General features: G+C 33.2%; 1 protein-coding gene across 4 annotated transcripts in view; it reads right to left on the bottom strand.

Moving 5' to 3' along the window:
- LOC126921524 (elongation of very long chain fatty acids protein AAEL008004-like) overlaps positions 1-20936 on the bottom strand; it is a 50542-nt gene that overhangs the window by 7059 nt on the left and 22547 nt on the right. Inside the window, exon 1 of one of the 4 annotated variants that reach the window (XM_050733211.1) lies at positions 8125-8419. The exons of 2 other annotated variants lie outside the window; for them this stretch is intronic. The gene's annotated coding sequence lies outside the window, so the exon portion shown is untranslated. Of the gene's footprint in view, positions 1-8124; positions 8420-20936 lie in introns of those variants that run through there. One more of the 4 variants, XM_050733212.1, reaches the window with a different exon arrangement.

The following is a 20936-nucleotide window of genomic DNA, read 5'->3' as shown; positions in this document are numbered from 1 at the left end:
AGATTATCCTTCAAATCGTAATCTCATTACTTGTTTCTATCATATGTTATAATCATCATGGAAATAAATGGCATTTCGAATTGACGTTGGATAACCGCTAATAAATTCTCGTTATAAAATCAAGAACTGTGGTAAAACTATTCTTTCAACCACAAATATCTCTGCCTCTCACGTAATCGATATATATACAGTTTTCATCATTATACAATTTCGTAATCCTTCCTGATTTGTATTTATTTTTTACGCAATTATTAAAACATCGAGTGATTGATCCAAAGTGAGAGTTACCCATTATTATAATTATAACAATAATGATTTGAACGATTTATAATCATCTATGATGGATTAAGTATTTTATAATAGTTACTCATGATTTAGATGATTTACAACTGGTGGTGATATATGACAATTTAAAGTACCATGAACGGTGTGTATGATCTGTAAAGGGGATAGCAGGGAATGAATGATGATCGTGATTGATAATTATGCATATACATAATAACTAATCTAATTTTATAACTACAACATTCTACCAGAATACGTGCAATGATAAAGCGAAAAATAAAGTGGAAAAATATCCCGCAACGATATTTACTATACACCGCTTCCTGCATGTCGGAGTACTCGCTCTTAATTTATTCGGTTAATTAAAAAAGAGATAGTTAGGCATAATATAGCCATAGTTAAGCGTTCAATCACAAACAGGCGAATAGCTTATCAACTCATCAATTTTCAAACTGATTCTAAACGTCTCGTTCTTATTAAAACCATGCTGAAGTGCAAATCACGTGAGAAGTAGGAATAAGGAAACAAGAGACTCTTAATTAAAGATCAGTGGATATCAAAGACAAGTCTGGTATGACTGTTGGTTACACTACGATTATGAACGGTCTCGAGATGTATGTCACCAGTTCATCTCTTCGTCAGCCCGTCTCGTTTCTGTGTCACATGCTACTTCAGAAAATGCAGAAACCGGTTTCCAACACGGCGCGGTCTGCTCGAATCGTTGCCGTCGTACTTTTGATTTCGAGTGTTCTTTTATCCGGGCACATTCTCTGAGAAGCCTGCATATTAGCGATTTGGTCATAGGCGGTCTTATATCGTGGGGTCTATAGAATGATTCATAGTTCATAGTAGTAGCGAAAGTCACGTGATACTCTTTGTATTATATAATTTTTTGTAAATAATAAGCAGAAATAAGTATGGGATTCTAGAAAGAAAAAATAATTTGTAGTTGTAACTACGAATTTTAACTGACGTATTTTTCTTTATAAAAAACAAACTTTTCTGATTTTCCTGTTCAACGCATATGAGAAAATATAAACTATCCGATATAATAATATACCTCATAGTAATTATGAACTGCTACCCATCATTAAGAATAACGTTTGGAACGATAATCATAATATGCTAAAATTCACTAATAAGAAACAATTAATAATTAGACCACACTTCAATCAAAACAATGGTCAAAATAATATAACGGTGTAATAACATTTGTTTTCGTCGTCAACAGACAAGTACGTACTCGCCGCGAGGTTTACGCTAAGGAAGTAATCAATTTTGAATAGCAAGAAACGAAGTCCATCACGATATTTCAACAAGTTAAAAGACAAAACTCGTAACATCTATTACAATAATTTAATTCCTGGAACATTTTCAACACTTCCTACAAATAACATTCTTGAAGCATATTGATAACGCATGTTGAAAACTGCATATAGCGGCACAGTGCCATTATTATTCCACGACATAGATACACATTAAAAACATCTACTATAAAATATGCATCGTTTGCATTCAGGTAGTGCACATTATTTGCATCGGAACGATTTTACATTTACAAACATCTCTTGCAAGTTACAGGAGTAAAATAATACGAGTAGCGACATGCTTAACGTTATCCCCATAAAATATGGCTCATTTCGCAACATAGAATTGTCAGACGATATTTATTGCTGATTCAACTTTGGCATATAGACCTCGATATTCGCTTGATAGAAAACAACCATCATACGTTCGTTCTAACGGAAATGGTAAAGTTACGCTTCGAAAATTTGCGGTCGCTAAACCAGAGAACGCGAAATGGAAATTCATAACCGCGACCCATGCACCTTTCCCTTGTGTTTGCCTCGTTTTTTCCTTACATATCTCGCGCACTCGGAATTATGCCAGCGCCACAGATCAGCTGACTTCTTACAAATAAGATCATTTTCGAAATAACGATCCTTGGTTATACATTCTGTGCGTATTTAATTATTTGCTTTTAAGAATTGAGATCATGTAAAACTTAACTTTCTGCCTCGCGATGACCATGTTTCACGGCGTTTTGCGATTTATCTTCGCAGAGGTTTCGTAACTTCGTTCCGTGGACGCACAATATAATCTCTTGCAACGTTGCGATCGACGACGACGATAAATACGCCTACAAAACGTTGCGAATATGTTACGAAGTCATCCTGGAAATTTTGAAAATGTTCGAAAGGAAAGAAAGCGAGAATCTTGGAAGGAAAAGGAAAGTTTAAGGAGATCGAAAATCGGTTCGATTTTAGACATTCAGTTTAAGGGGAAGCAAACCGATATAACATAGAACTCTGTGCAGATCAATTCCACAAATATCTTCGTTTATTCCACAAAAATTATTGTTTGAAATCTATCTTAAAATTTATAATTATTTGTATTTATTTCCTTGTAATTAAGAAACTTGCAGAAGTAAATTATTTATTTTTTTAGAAATTGGGTACTAACCATGTATTCGAATATTGGAATTAAAAAAGTAAAGGCGATCAGTTTATCTTCTGAGAGATTCATATTATGTTCTTCTGGATTTGACATTTTAACAGATTAATCACTCTGACGCGTCTATACAATATTGCTAAAGGAAACATCTATTTACACATTCCTATTCAATCAAGTAAACACGTTGACATCCATCGTTTCATTTCTAGTCAAATCTCGATTGTACAACCACATGACAATTACGATCTCCCATTTGATCCGCGATCGTACGTTTTGCATATATGTATTTTGATAGAAGGAACGAAATTACATGCACATAAACAACAAATTAACTGCAAGCATGCTGCTGCAATATAGGTAAGAAGTAAACAAAGAGACTTACCAACCAACTACTTGCGTATACTCATTCTTATACTCATTGAATTAAGAAATAAATTGTTCAAAGTATCGAATTAAAAGCCATACCTCAATAGTCAAATTCTGTTCAAATTGTAATTCTTAGGTTTTAGAACGGTGATTGCATGAGAAATTTATCTATTAATTTAGAAGCATGCGGATATTGATAGACGAGTAAAAAATAATTGGCTCTTCCCAAACATTGTATTGTGTGTTAATGGGTTACATATATTTCAATAGCAATCATTTTCAAGCGCGTTATTCAAAAAATAAATAATCTAAGAAAAAAGTCATGAATATTATCAAAGAATTTACATCCGTGGATTACATTCGAGTAAATTAATTAGCCAAACGATCTATTAACATACTGAGATATATACATACTAGATTGATTATCAGTTGTGTACACTGTAAATATACATAATAAGTATGTTTTAATATAAAAGTAAATTGAACTCGATTGAGACACTCGTATTTTGATAATCGTTTCGAAAAGTTTAAAATTGAAAAACCGAAGTACGACGAATATAAAAAGAAGTACGGTTAAAAATGAATCAATGTCGACTCATTTTAAAAAAATGTAAATTTATCAAACAAAAAGGAATTTAAATTAATGTAATGGTGTGTTGTTGAAAATTCGGTTCAAAAATCAGGCAATGTCAAAAAGCTTTTGCAAACTCTTTGAAGTTTCACCTCCTATTCTTGGAAAATGAATATTAATAAAAAAAAAAGAGTTTCGATCGATCAAGTGACGCATTGCTCCTGAAACTATGTCCGCTACGCTTTCTTCTTGTCAGCTATTTTTATTTTTATCGGTATCGCGCGAGCGAAAAAGGATTGCAAGAACGCGAGCAACCGTTTTCGTTGCCATTGGCAGTGAAGCAGGAACATAAGTAATACGATAATTCTCTATACGAAATTTGTGAAATTGTTACGCGAGCAGTCGCGTTCGATCTGCGCGAAAGTAGGAAGTAGATGGGATAAATTTATTGGATTTCATTACCTGGGATCGGTATGTCTGACTTAACTTTTACAAAGACAACCTGTACTTCGTATACCTACATATATACTGCGTCTATAATGAAATTGAAATCTAATTAAAGAGATAAAAGTGAAATTTCAGTTTACGAAAGGCTTAAGTTTGATTCAACATGACGGAATTTCTAAGATCAATTAATTAAAAGTTAGGTAGGAATTATCATTGGCAGGAACAAAAGTAGGTATGCATTTCCTACATCCTTCCCTTTCCTCCTTTTCTATCTTATAACCTTCTTCCTACTTTTCCTCTCCTGTCACATTTTTTTTTATAGATATTCTTTATAGATATAGAAATTCCTCAAGTCCACCAAAACATGCACATAATTTGGATATTATTATAAACATACACACTACATACATATGTACTTTTGTGAATATAAAATATCTTTATATATCTCAAGAAAAGCAATGAAATGAGTAGAAATTTCACCTAAGCAACAGCTTATATGTACAATGTATTTAATTTAAAAATTCTGATGAAAAGATTTTGCACGTATCTACTATAGTCAACGAACGATTAGCTTGACGACCTATATTTAACGCTGGCATTCAAGCATTTTCTGACACATGTAGTCCTATATTTACATTCCTATATTACAATTCTGTATGTTTTAGATGCAATCAAAAAGACCTGCTCTATATTCGTTGAAAAGATAATTAAATAATAAATAATTGACGAGTGCTTGAAAAGTATTAGTCAGGTGATAATATAAAATTAATTCCATAAGCTCGTTTCAATGAATAAAGTGAGTAAAGAAAGGCCTCCCTCTTATGCCAGTTATTGCCTATGTTCCTGTTTTTGCTCTCTTTCACTTCTTCGAATCTTTAGTCGTTCATTACGTTAATCGATGCAGAAGTGAAATTTCTCATTTAATCTATATCCTTCGATCTATTAAAGCAATTGACTCATTTTGCGGAAACGACGCGTATTAAAATCATATGGAATTTCTAAATAATTATACGATCGTGATTCAAGAGTCGAAAATAAAAAATAAAAAAGGCGATGGTGAAAATGAAGAATAATTTTACAAGCCATACTTGAATAATAATTTGAAAATTTAAAATGCTGGGTATGTCAACAACATATTTAATATACTGCTTTGTAATTTCGCTTGCAATGTTTATACTCATGAAATATTAAACGCTGCTATTTTATGTCCCCTCTATAAGTCACTTTCTTTCCATTTTCCTTGTAAAATGAATCAAAGGGAACGCTTATAACAGCACGCGTAATTATCGAACAGCTTTAAGAGGAAATGGCGAGAATTACTTCAATACAAATCGTGTTGTCAGTCATGTAATACTTCGCGTTCATTGGAAAGTGCGAAATGTGAAATCATAACCTAAACCTGTTAAGCGTTTACACGTTTCCTACCTTATTCTCATTTCTGTCTAAAAAGAGTCACGCGCAATTTATATATATTTTGCCATAAATGATATTTTTGCACGAGAATATTGATCGCTTGTAAACGAACATTCTGAATAGCATGGAAAATTTTCACGGTGGTAGATGTTGTTCCATTCCTCTTCAGGAATCAAGAACGCGATCAAAAAAGGTTTGTTGAGAATGAAACTGAAGTGAAATCTATAATGAATACAAAGATTCCGTACAGGAAAAAGGATACGAGAATTGAAAGTTAAACAAAGAAACCTCTCAAGGCTGCTTGCGACGCTCGTACTTACATTAGAGCGGTATAAAAATACTGTTTAAAGAGTAAAACGAGAAACTTAGAGATTATGACATTCTCGATTTCACGTGGCAAGGTCAAGATCTCAACTGGCGCTTTCTAAATGAAACTTAACGACAACTATGTCAGTTAGTTTAAATGACTGAAAATCATAGCAATGTAAGTATATTTTTCACAAGGAAATTTAAGAAGGCAATGTTTATAATCGTCATTTTTCTCTGTACAAACGATTTATGGAGTTGAGCTTCTCAATGTAGAAGTAAGTCAGCCCACCACTATTTCCCATAAAATAGCAGTTTATGTTCATTATTACAAAAAGTTGATTGCACCTTTCAAGTTATGAAAACGTATCGTAATAGAGAATAGAGGTTGTTATAATTCAATTAATTATAAAAGTAAAGATTTAGATAAAACCTATGAAACTAAAATTTTTAGATGATACATTTAAAAGTTAGGATACATAACTGCGTGAATTCAGATTCTCAAAGCGATAGGAAATATTTAATACATATTCATGTAATAAAATAGAAAATTTCATACAGAGTCATTTTATCGCGACATGTGTATTGCTTCCTGTTTCGTAATACGTATATACTCGTATGACAACGCGTGAGAACAAATCGCTTGTTCTCGTGCAACTTAGCTAAAACCTCAAAAATTCAATTATCCCTCTTTAATCAAAATCTTGTTATTAGAAACAAATCGAAACATAAGGTCAAGGAATATTAGATCTCGAACGAAGAGGAAGCATTGACCTCTTCTAAATGTGTTCTTGCATTTTCGTGCTTATCTAACTCTCGTGATATACGTATATCCTTACAATACAACCTGCATGATTCGCACGACCTTGATGAATATACTTGCACGCATGCATTTTTTCTTCGAATGACATGTTTCGAAGAAGGTCCGTTTACAACACGTCCGAATGAAATGGAAAGTAATTTGACTGGATCAGCGAGCCTACCTGGTTCACCGCAGAGAACCACCGGTGACGCGAACGTACAACAGTTCCATGTCTTTCCGGTTTATACGCGGAAATTCTTGGCAATATCGTACTGAAATCGTGGCGAAATCGTACCGAGTTCGAGCACCGAGATGCAGGAGACAACCCCGGAACCAACTGTAAACAAGTCCCAAGGCTTCGTTATGTATCACTGTCTACAGGTTAGAGTGAAATTGCAACGTGTGACGCGTAACTAGATTTCTAGTTAGAACTCTGGTCGTTCACCTGTGGAGAATTGTCTAAAGGAAACGAAGAAAGACGAGGAACCGACGTTCTAGGAAACAGAGATACCAGCCGATCAAGTGGAAAGGAACTTTACTGGATTATGATCTTCGTAGAATCTCGTGTATCTAACCTGATTTGTAAAACTAGAGCTAAGTGAAATCGCAATGTAGATTGAATAATTTAAAATATTACATCTTGAATTTTCGCGAATATGGGATAAGATGAACATTTTTTAAATTAAATTTTATAGATGAAATTTGAAGATTTACTATTTGAGGATAAAAGAAAGAATTTAAAAAATAGATAAGAAATCAAAAATGTATAAAGAACAAATGTGTTTTAATGTTTGCAAGGAACGACGGCGAAAGAACTCAATGTCTAAGCTCATTCTAAAATTTCGTTCTCACTGGCATCGTATGCTGGCTAATATCAATTTCTTAATAACGGGATTACAAAGATAAGTGACCGATGAAACGTACAGAAAACCGGTCGGCAACATCGCAGGAATCCACATCAAATGCAATCGTGACAGGGAGAAAGACCGGTTGAGGAATTACAGTAGGGTAGCAAGTAAACGTAAATCGAGAGAACCTCCCAAGGACATTTCTGCTGTGGAAATCAGGATATCACCGATTGATCATCGATCGTTCATTTCTAATGTTTCCTTTTGCAATTTTATTCCATACTTACTAAAATCATAAAGATCTAATCTAGAAATCGTATGAAGCTAACGATTATACTACCAAAGCAGGTGTGACACCTATAATACAACTTTCCTTTTTTTCTTTCTTTTTTTTTTTTTTAAATACGTAATTATGGAGATTGCACGCTTCCCCCTCCCCCTCAAAAGTATGAAACTTTCATCCTCTTTAGAACTCTAATCGAGAATTTTACATATAAGCAAAATTTCAGAATTATTCAAAACTTTGAAATATAAGCAAAGAAATTACTATCGTGATCTTCGATCTTTAAAATATAATTAATAGAGTAGATAGTCCCAAGTATAAAAAAGATTCCAAATGTACATCCTCTTACCGAAAATGAATTAGTTCACGGACAATCGTATGACGATTCACGTCACAGCACCACCATCTACCTACGTATTTATTTACGACCAACTTAGAGGGAGTGTACCCAGAATTGGTTTTCCTTTCAAACTTTAAACACCACCTGGTTGTCGCGAACGAACGATCGATTAAAGTAGCCTGGAAAAATTGCAACGGAAATCGGCGCACGTCGGATCGATGTATGTACGTTTGTGAATTAGGGGATATCGCGACGACCCTCGATCTCGCGTGATCCGACGTTCCTGATGGACTGAGAGGGCCGATTCGATCGTACCACGCTGCCGCTACTTTCTACCAACTTGGGAGTAGGAAAAACTGTCGGAAGGGGGGTATCAAACGATAAACCTGGATACAGACGAATTGGAGGGGCAAGTTGTTTTTTCGTACAAATTTTGTGGTGACTTTTGCACTCTTTCGTTAAGGACTCAATCCTGCTACAACGCAAGAGATACAGTGTTGATTACAGAAAGCCGTTAGAATAAGTCGTGACTTCTTAATTTCTTCCCGTTCATAAAGACAAAAGACTCAGGATTAACGTTGAATTAGTTTCTGAGAGTAATTTGAAGTAATCTCAAGTGGTAAAATTGTATAGAAGACAGTGGATCATTTAGCAATTTGAATTGAACGTCTCAAATAACATAAAAGAGGTGCATACCTGTCTATAAAACAAGGGGAAGTAATGAACGTTTATTTGGCTGACTTTAATTTATTTCTAAGGTTCGGTGTGGTGATATATTCGTGGATGAAATAAGTGTAATATTAGAACTCAAATTTCGAAAAAATCAATTCAAAATCAATTTCAAACACGAATAAACGAATAAATACGATAGATGAATATCGTAATTAAGAACCCATTAGGCGGCATCATTCGTTACTGGGTGAGAATGTAAGTAAAAAAGATACTTGCACAACAAACCTTGTGAAATAACTAAATGAAAAAATTCGCTACTCATCTAACAAAGATTACCTGTTCTGTTTTTACCGGACAATTATGTTTGCTATTGCATAGAATTTCCTTACATAGAGTGTGCATAGATATATGTAAATGCAGATTTTTTAGATCGATCAAGATCACTAGATCAAGGTCGATCAATTTTGGTCTATATGATTACTCAATTTTCACATTAAGAGACTGCTTTTTCTATCTTTCATGATATAAATGATCCATCAAACATCTTGGATCAGGCATTTTGTCAATACGATTTGTTTCATAATTATTTGACTGTCATCACCGACTACATTGATTACTTTTGTACGACTCTAAGCACTCTAACATCACAATACTCACTTACACTTACACAATAAACACTTACAATCTCTCTACATTTCTTCAATAACATGGAAATCATAGGGAAATGATTACGAGAGACGATTGAAATCGTTTGGAAACGATTATACAAACACTCAAAGCGATTGAATGGCACGAAAGATCGTTATTTTCATGAAAACTGAAAACTTTTCAAATGAAAACTGAGAAAAACGTTGTTCATACATCGTACTTTCGACGTTCGTGTCCTTTTCGAATCTTGATCGATGTGCAAGCGCTCGAGAGAAAGGGCGACAGAAAGACATCCACGAATGCTTCATTAAGACCAACAGAAAAATCATAAAACATAAATATTTCGAATGCTTTATCATTCCTGATGAAATTTACATGACAAAAAGTAGAAACAAAAAATTAAAGCAACGAAAAGATAGGAAGACATTATTGGCAGTAGTGACAAAAATTACCTACGCATCGATCATTCAACCGCCCAGAAGCTAATCAATTCCATTTTCAAAAAAAATCATAATTTGAGTATCAGAATATGTGAATAGTGTTTAATTTTTTTAAGAAAGCAAACGATTAATTTGTTGATTAGTGTGACTCAATTATCCATGGTATAAACTTATTCTTAATTTCATAGATCATTACGTTAGCATTAGTAGACAGAATTCATTGAAACTGCAACAATATTTTCAATTAAAAATTAAAAACTACTCGTCGAACTGAACGATCGTTGAGGTATTGCACTTCAACTTTTACTTTTTCATGCGTGCTCACGAAATAGAAAAATTGTATAGGAAAACGCGATTTCGAGATAGAACCGTTTTCCTTTTCAAACGTTAATGCTTTTAGACCGATCGAAAGACAGGTCGCTTTACTTTTACCGATATTTATGCGCTTTCATGCTACGTGAGCACCGAACATGGATCATCGCGATCACATAAAATATTCTACGATAAAAATGTCAAATCGTTTCTATCTTCCCTAATATAACGATGAAACGATTGTGGTATAAACGGGAAAAGGTTAAAAAAAATCATCTGTTCTCGTTCTTTTTATTAATACTTAAAAATCTGTATTTCTGGCAGCCTAGCTTAAATAATAACAAATAAGCGCAAAGATATGATGATCTCTATCACTTCTCACTTTTATCAATTTTGGACAACCAAGAATACAATAACAGAAGTGTAGATGCATAATGTAGATACCAGTAACGACATAATTTAATCATTTGAGTCACACGTTCACATTTTGCGTCGAAAAGTCTCAGTACATTTGAATGCTACGGATGACTGACAGTAATTTGTATTTCATTGTTATATTCTGAATAATTTTTATTGAACAAAACTTAAAATATTTATAAATTAGTAGTATGCATATATAATAATATAGATGTATTTCATAAAGTAATAAATATGACGAGCTCTACTGTGCCGCTTGTTTCTTTTCGCAATCGATTAAGACAAGCGCTACCGCGCTATTCGGAATTTTTCAACCTTGTTTTTTCAGTGACTCCTCGGATTCATACGATTAACTGAACTCTAAAAAGGAATAAAAGAAGAATTTTCATCATCTCCATCAGTTCTCATCAATTTAAAACAAAATTTTGCAAATAAAAATTCATTAATAAAAATGTATCATGAATGATGGGCGCATCAATGATGCCATATATTAATTCTAAAAAAACAAAATCGAAGACGTGATCATCTCCAGCAGTTTTCACCTGCGCTAATTTTTAGAAAATTCTACAGATTAAACTATCATTAACAAGGATGTATCGCGAATGAGACAGACATCGATAATAACATAGATTTGTGACGGCACTCGACAAGCCAAATATGACCACTCGACAGTAACTAATGTCGGACAACGGCAGCGCAGTGGTTAGCACCTTAGGTTACGAACGTTCGGAACCCGGGTGCGAATCCCGACGACCGGAGTCCGATTTTTCTTCCACGCATTAAAAAATTAGACAAAAAATGGCAGTAGCCCAGCAGCGATATCTACAGCCGGCAACTACAATTATTACGGACATATACCACCTCATATTAACCGAATTTCCTTGATAAAAACTCTTAACTTTTCAATTACAAAGAAGAAAAGACTGCCATAGCTACTTCATAATTATTAATTTCAAATCTTTCCTCGTGCCTGATTTTTCAATCGCGCATTGCTGACACTGCAAAACAGTCGAAAGCTATTAATCAGTAAGAACATATATGGTAAATGGTACAAACTAAACAAGACACCAAGGCGTCCCAAATCTTTTTCCTTAAATGTATTGCCTAGAGCCCAAAGTAGCGAACGTGACATTTCAAGCAAAGAGAAAATGTTAATACCCTCACGCATCGTTAAGCGAATGAACAATTGCGCGGTGAAGTCGCGTACGTACGATTGGCCAAGATAGACTTTTAGAAGAAAATCGGCGCGGGCAATCAGTCACGCGTGCAATCGTGCACGTTCGAAGCGAACTTCTTAGTCATTTTCTGCGTCGCGGCGCGACGGTTTGTCTCGCCGCTACGGTTCGTCGCGTGTTGCAATTTCGTCGAGTCGTCGAGTCATGAAGTTGTCGAATTTTCGTCGAGCCCGTCGGGACGCAGAATGGTGGCGAAGCTGGAAGAAAACGAGAGGAAAGAGGCAGAAGGACCGAGTGTATTTAGCAAGAGATTTGCAGCTACCTCCGATGATTGGCTCCCTATTCGATTTTGCAATCGGCCGTTGCGTCGAACCGGCAACTATTGCAAATACGAGCGCGCCTGCGCGCTGTCTTCAATTAATATTAGTAATCTCGTAGAAAGGAGCACCGAGTGTCGAAAGATGAACCGAAGACGCGGTTCTGTTACGTAGCACTCTGGTCTCCGTTGCTTGCTTTGATTTGTGGTTCACATGTTCACATGTTGTTATAACATGTAATTCACAATCGTGTATCCGGATGTTAAACTAGTTTTAAAAAGTGATTTTTAGAAAAATAGTTATAAGTTATAAATAGGATAGTTTTCAATAATTAAAACGAATATCATTTGCTTGAAAAGTTTAGGAACGGTCAAAAAAAAAAAAAAATGGTGTCAAAGTCTACTATAATGGATGCAAAATAGGACAAATTCTTTTTGTAATTGCCTTAAAATTCTTTTAGATACATATAAATAAAATTATTAAAATTAAAAAGTAGAGATTAATTTCGGTTCTGATATTGTGGTAGAGGAATATTTTAATATCAGAATATTTTAACATTTGCCTAATTTCCCTTACAAGATGTAAGCAGAAATATAAATTAGAAATAGAAATGTGATATAATTTGCAGTAGAAATTAGCGTAGTTTGCAATCGAAATAATCGGATCATTCGAATCATCTAAGCTGACTATGGGATTAATCTTATGAAAATGTTTTTATAGGTTCGAAAGCATTCTAGAAAGAAATAAATTGAGAGTTGAAAAATTTCAGGTAGATTTTGCGAGATTCACCCGCTCGATCGAAATAAGAATCCGATATTTTAGTTTACGGACTTGGAGATTGTTGTCAGACAGATATAAAGTGGCTGAGTCATCGTATTATGATGTAAAATCGGTAATTTCCAAAAATAAAAGTCTTGGACAAATTTGCATATTGTGAAATTCACACAGAGAACATTCAACGCAAATCGCAACAACGACGATTGATGGTTCCATGGAAAATTTTATATGAAATGTTTTAAACAATTAAAAGACCACTTAAATGTTTCTGCAACTAACGAGAAGAGATATAAACCGCACATATTAATTAATTATTCGTTAGACGAATGCTACTTTCAAGAAGCATGTTAATTTGTAAATATTCGGCAATCGCCCAGGATAATGTTTAAAATGTATAATAAATTTATAACTTTAAAACAAATATTTAAATGAGGAGGAAATCAACACGAATTTAATAAAAATGTTCTTAATAACGGCGTCTAAGTGCGACTTGCAGATCCATGAAACATACGCGATGTGTAACTGCTGAAAATGTCAAAATGTCAGTTTTGAGGAAAGTATACGTAAATAGCGATAAATCATGATTGTATTTTTATAGATGGTATGCAGTTTTAAACATGATTTCCGATTTACCATTATAATAGCGTAAATGCTAACAAACCTCGGAGATTCTCAGAAACCAGATACTTTTATAAAAACAATCGATGCCTTTTCAATAGAGTCGTTAACTTTTAACCTTATGAATATTTCCACATGGGGCTTATCTATGCATCGAATCAAGTGATTATATTTTATGTCTTTCTATGGATACATATAGGAAACCAAATAAGCGCTAGTTTATATTCTTGGTGATATTTGTGGAGAGTTTTGCATTTCATTTCATTCGGTTATACTTCATATATGGATATTTTTAACACAACAGATAATGTTTGCTTAAACCTAAACGTATGAATTATGCATAATCAAAGCAAATTTCGTAAGAACTAGAATAAAAAAAGACGATTTACGAAAATGAACTAAAATAATAACTAATTAACACGAAAACATCGCAATAAAAATCTCGCTGCGGTTCTTCCCCTTAGTCATGTCTTTTATATAATGAAAAAAAGAGAAAAAGAAAAGCTATTACATTATTGCGAAAAATAAACAGAGAAGTGTTATTCAAATATATGCAATTTTCTGAATTAATCGAAGTATTTCTTCTATACGTTTGATGCAACTATCCCTTTGTCTATTCAAATGAAAATTACTTAACGATATGGTCTACAAATTTCTCCAGGGTCATTTTTCATCCGATACAATAACACGGCACAAAAAATATCAAAAGTACATGAAAACAAGTTAGGTAAGGAACACTTGTTTTGCTATTATTCCAAATGAAAACTGTGTACAATTTATCATTGTCATTATATACACATTTGCATTTATTTGTATTGTAACATACAATTCTCTCCAAAGCAAGAAGCAGATTCTCTCCAAAGAAAGAAATTGCTTCACGAAACTGATATTTATCTCAGCTATTTCCTCGACAAATATCTATATGACGTAATATTTACCTAGTTACGTAAAAAATCAACAAACAATATTGACAGATTGCTCTGGAATAACTATTATAAAAGAGAGGGATAATCAAAGTTAAGACGACAACTTGCTTTATCATGCAACTATTGAAGAATTATTAACTCTAAGTTTCTGATAGGGACGCGTTAACATATAATTATACACGAGTCTTTCTTATACGTTTTTTTTTAAACGATGAAAAGAACACCGAAATGTAATATAAATAATACATGTAGCGTTTATAAACTTTGGAAAAAGTATAATGTATTAACACTTTTCATAAAATAATATTTTATTTAATGAATATGTTATGGTTATATATTTTCCATAAGTATATTACAAGTATTTCATAAGTATATTTTACATTAATAATATTACAGATAGTAGCCCATTTTTTGTAATCTATAATACATTTTCTTTTTTATTCGCCAACATGAAAAAGTGACTAATCTCCAATTGACTCGTAATTAGACACATTGTATAGTAAAGTCTTCGGACGGCGCGCGATTTCTATCTACTGCGACTATAAAATATGTCCCAATTTACAAATTGATCATGATGTTTTTCTCTCTCTTTCTCTTTCTTTCTCTCTCTCTCTCTCTCTCTCTCTCTGCTGTTTCTAGAAAACAGGTTTCTTATCTAAATGGAATAATTGGCGACATGTACATTTCCACACATTACATCTCCGGACGCGAGAGAGTTGCAGTTTGACAGGCGTTCGATTTTAATACTTGCAATAAAATCAGTTTTACTAGAGACTTATCTATTGTTGGCACGCTTTTAAAGTGTTCAATTTAATTACTATTAAAATTATTTTCCTTTCTTAAAAAATTCTGATGATACAAAACAAAAATATACATAAAAAATTCTGAAGTTTTATTGGGAAGAGGGACATTTTTTATCAAACAACTCCCTTACAATCCATGAAGATCCACATTATGCGCGCCCTTTACTTTTCATTGATATATTATATTTTACGCTACTGTTTGCTTTATCTCTTTTTAAGTTTTTTGTTACAACGCTATTTTATGGACATCGTTTTATAAAATCTTCCATTTTCCTTATTAATTATGCAACGTGTTAAGTTATTCATCTGAAGAACTGCTACGATTGAGAAAAAAAGGCAATTTGTTTCTTATAATTGTCATCACACATACTATCAATTAACTATGAAAAAACGAACCTGAATCTTCAACATGATAAACAATGAATAAATATATACCGTGACTTTTTACATAATAAATTAATGAGAAGATTCTATGTAGGTACTCTACAGCGACACGCTATTTTCAAAGAAGACACAATACGAAGATCACAAATCTTCCAAAATCGACGTAATCAAGTCACAAATCTAATCGTAACCGATCGTCTGCCATCTCTCCGGAACACGCACGGATTTCCATCGCGTCCAGTCGTATTACGAGTTTTAAATTGGCGACATGTGCGTCGATTTAAATCTCGATTGCATTCCCTCGTCGAAAAATAACAGAAGAATGTTGAAATCATGCAGAAACTGCAAACTGTCTACGCTTTACAAAGAAAGTGAGCAATGGAGGGACAAGACAATTCTTTTTTAATAAATTTTATAAATATGTAAATCTCTACTCCTTTGATTAGCTGCGATAAAATATGAATTTATTATTAAATTATACAATAGCAATAACGACACAGTCAATGTGTAACGGAAGAAAATTGCTAACAAAATATCAATATTTAGAAATCTTTCTTTAATATTACAACTATCAAATCCGTCAGAACGATTATTTTCAGACTTTCCTCTTTTATAATTACTAAAAACATTTAGAAATATTTAGGTGAAAGGAAATATTTAGATTCGTGTTTCAGACTGGTAGCTCTAGTGTTAATTATAACATTCAATGATAACAGAGAGTATATATCTATATAACGACGCAACAAATAAGTGAAACATATTATGTACAAAAAATGATGAGGAAAAAGAATATACGTAGTAGCATATGACTTTATACATTACACTAGATAGAAAATAATATAGAATAGAAAAGATAGAAAAATAATTTAGAGAAATTAATTTTTAACTGTCACTGTGTCTTTTCCACTTAAAACAAACAGTCATACGCCCGATTAGTCTTTCTACCATGCATTTTATGATTAGTTATAGTCCAATTGAATTCAAATGCAGTAACAGGAGAACAAGTTATTAACGAAAGGATGATTATTAATCTAATTTCCTAATGTAAGAAACAAAAGAAAAAGTTTTTTTGGCTGATAAAATAATGAAAAATTTATTAGATCTTACATATCATAAAAAGTACAAAGAAGGAATAAGGAACCGACTGGTTTTTAGAAACTTCATCATTTTTTATAACATGTCTAAGATTCTTTAAACGGGTTTGATCAGCAACTACGCAGTTACATAATCAACGACTAGACCGCGAACCCGTTTAAACAGTCGGTTCAAGTTACAGTGTCGTATATGTAATCACCGTGAAAAAGAAGCAACTGCCTCAAGAAACTTGACCTTGATCCTTAACCGGAATACAAGTCACCATATTCAGCATTAGATATCTCCCAAAAACAAAAGACACGCAAAAAGCTCGCAAATTTCAGTATCGAATGTTCTACATATTTTTAAAAATATTCGGAGCAAACCTTGACTTTAAACGTATGATATAGGTAGATTGTAATTTGCTGCAGGTCACGAAACGTGCTTCAAAAACTCGTGTGCGTCGTAAACTCAACATCGAATGAAAATGATACATCAGATCGTGGAAATCTCCTCGCCAATTCATATTTTAATGCGAACGTGAGTAGCCTGGAAATCGTGCAGATTTGGATAATCGAGCTTTGCTGCGTTATCCTTATGAATTACAAAATTTCCAGTAGACAACTTGTTTCAACATACGTCTAATTTTAAGTATAAACGATCCTTGCCGGTTTCTTAATGCTCTAAAACTCGCTGCGGATGGCTCAATGAGATCTTCCTTTCGATGTGAAGATCGATACTCTAATGTTCACACTTGTGTATTAGTATCGATATGAAGGTCAACATTCTAATAAATATACTTACATGTTATTATCAAAAAGTTCTACCTTTTTTTCACTTTGAAAATGAAAATTTCCTTTAGGAAATCCGGAAAATTCTATGCTGACATGGTTATTGAAATGTTCTAGGTGTCTAATTGTCTAGATGTAACTTTGAACTGTGATCCTTTGTGTTTTATGTCGTATGACACTGTAGACACACTGAGATGAAAATTAAATACATGGTAGCACGAAAAAATTGTTTACTTGTTGGCATTGTGATGAGTAGTGTGTCTCTTTCAAGAACGTCTGGTAACTTCAACGCACGCATAAGGTATGTAATACCGCTGGCTCGTGTATAAAGCACTCCTTTCACAATATTATGTTGCTTGATGTTTTGAATATTGCTTAATTTTTTAAGTACGTATAGCAGTATGAAGTAACAAAGAACACGAGGACACGAATGATGTCCAATTTTCTGACGTATATACAATTAGAAATATAGCATAAAATAGTTGCGCTATGTAGTGGGTAGATTTTAAGTAGCATCGAAACGAATACCAGTAAAATTTAAAAACCGAGCAAATAACAAGTTCTTAAAAATTCAATTAATTAATTAATTTTTTTATTTAATTTATTTGTTTCATTTACGTATTTATTTATTTATTCGTTTATTCGTTTACTCGTTTACTCGTTTACTCGTTTACTCGTTTACTCGTTTACTCGTTTACTCGTTTACTCGTTTACTCGTTTACTCGTTTACTCGTTTACTCGTTTACTCGTTTACTCGTTTACTCGTTTACTCGTTTACTCTTTTACTCGTTTATTTGTTTATTTGTTTATTTATTTATTTATTTAGTATCAGTTGCGTTTCATCGCTAATGTTTGTAATTGTTGTTGAGCTTCATACTATCCAACAACTGATTATTATGTATTAATCGGGCATTATTTTATAGAACTTATATTTTGTATCGAATACGTATATCGATTATACCTCGTCGTACATATATAAATAAAAACGTGAACCTTCCATGATTATGTAATCGTACTAGCATTATTCCTTTTCCTAATTGTGACATGTACTTACTGTGAGCATAAAAGCAAGTGACGTAGAACTGACGATTTGCTTCCGAAGAAAACTAAAGAACAGTTGGTTGGATCGGCAAATACAGCAAGTACTAAGATATGTAAACAGCTTAACAAATTTTATTGCGTACTATACATATACAAATTATATTATTTATATTTATTGTATATTTAATGTATAATTAATTATAAATATAATTAATGTATATATATTATATAGTAAATAATAATAAATATATATGTATAACTGTTTCATTTCTTTTTCCTGAATTGAGTTATTCACTATGTATGTAGATAAAGAATAATCGAAACTGCTACAGTAAAAAAAATTGTTTTCGCTATACACACACTGAGCTAAAAAATAAATTAACATTTGGAACATATTAACAACTTGTTGTTAACGACATATTATAAATACATTAATTATAAATTCGAAACACGTGTATCCGTGCAATTCGCATGTATATATATCTATCCTATGTATGTGTTGGGAATTTCAAAAAGGAAAAGTGCAGTATGAGTCATATGAATACCAGATATGTAACTGGTATTCACCACGCCATTTATTTAATTGTAACATGATAATGTTACAATTAGAAACTAAGGAAACGAAACCGATCGAACTACGCGATCAAAGTACAATTCGCAGATTTCAATCAAGCGTCATCGATATTTCCATGAGACAAGTGACATGGATTTGAAAAGTTCGCGATCAAGACGTTAGTAACTACTTATTTATTGACGAAAATTCATCATTTAGACTTCTTTCGCTTTATCTCAGAAACTGCAAAGAAATAGACAAAGAGAACAAAAAGTATGAGAAATGATGCAATTTTTTGGAAAGAGAATGGTGATAAAACTTAGTATATTTAGACAGAGACAGAGAAGTTGAAACAAGGAGGAAGGTATGATTCGCGAAGGTTACGATTCGACCTTGGAAATCTGCTGTTAATGGTTTCGTGGATTCCGCTTATAATTGGTCCATCATGTACTTTATCATGACATCCTGATTCTTACGACATCATTTTTTTAACTAACCGTATAGAAAAAATATTCTTCTAAATGGATTGACAAAACAGAGATTTCATGGTTGTTGATCGTTAACAGGAGAGTCAAAAGTTGGAACAGGTTTCCAGTGAACAAAGTTCACCGCGTGTATACGAATAAAATTCATCTAGCCGTTAATGTCGCTTCATCTGCGTCCGTGACACAGTTTATGCGATTACGTAAGATAACAGCTCCCTAATTTTCAAACGGTCAGTTCCTTAATATTTCGACTGACGATTTAATGATGGAGAGAGAGAGAGAATCGGTTTCAGCAAATGATGACCGTCGAATAAACACATATCGTGATGTCGACATATTCAGTACCCTTTCTAGATCGATTTTTCCAAACCACAGTTTATCGAATCACATTCTGTCAGTCCATCACGATACACGAATCAAAACCGATGTTTACATCAATAAAGTTCATAGATCAAAGTGGTTATCTTCAGTTTCTGAAATTTCCGAAATTTTAGTGCCAAACCACTTTATTAATACTTATAGAATTTCATTAATTTTGCCTATCTTTTGTTTTGTGAAGTTAATCGATTGAGCAAAGGGCAACTCGAGTAATTAACATTCCAAGTCTCTAAATCTCTAAGTCGTAATTATTGTTAAACACTCTAAAATTTAAGTTGTAAATTATTTAAGTAAAAATTGAAATAAGAGATAATTATTGTCATCACACATGCTTAATAGTAACAATTAGAGACTGCTTTCAACAAATATTCAGTTTATAATGCTAGAAGATGGTTGTAGTTTTTCAATTAATGTTTTCTCGCATTCATAACGTCCGATATGAAACTCGAACATAGTGGTTCGAACTAGATTGATACCAATTCGTTTTCGTCATAATAAACGATAACTTAGGTGCTGGCTTGTAATAAATTAGTCATAAGATAACGATGACGATCAGTGATATTTCTGAGAGACCTAACAACAACTGACCTTAATCCACTGCACCAGAACCAAGAGAAAGCTATTCATCGCGTAACTTAAGGTAACTTGTATTCCCTATCGTTTCAACGGCTGATTCTATCATCCGGAAGAAGCGTGACAAATTCGATTTTCGACGTGCATTACAAATGGTTGAACGTGGTGATTTTAATGCGCGGCACTAACATATCGTATCTAAATATGGCAAATGAAAAGACCATGTCTACGTATTGTTTGTTTAAAAATGAATACGATTTTCAAGATAATATCTTCGCAGTAACATCTTTCCAATTAATCAGAAATTTCCCAATGAATTCCTCCTATATTAAACCAAATGTAAAAGTCCTACTTTTTACTATGTATACGTTACGCTTCTTAAATACCACGCTTTCTGTTGAAATAAGTCACGCTGCGGAGAACAAGAATCCTTTTAC

The sequence above is a fragment of the Bombus affinis genome, chromosome 10 (genome assembly GCF_024516045.1).
Source record: "Bombus affinis isolate iyBomAffi1 chromosome 10, iyBomAffi1.2, whole genome shotgun sequence".
Taxonomy (NCBI): Eukaryota; Metazoa; Arthropoda; class Insecta; order Hymenoptera; family Apidae; genus Bombus; species Bombus affinis.
The sequence above is the reverse complement of the archived record's forward strand: the minus strand, read 5'-3'. Positions and strand labels throughout refer to the sequence as shown.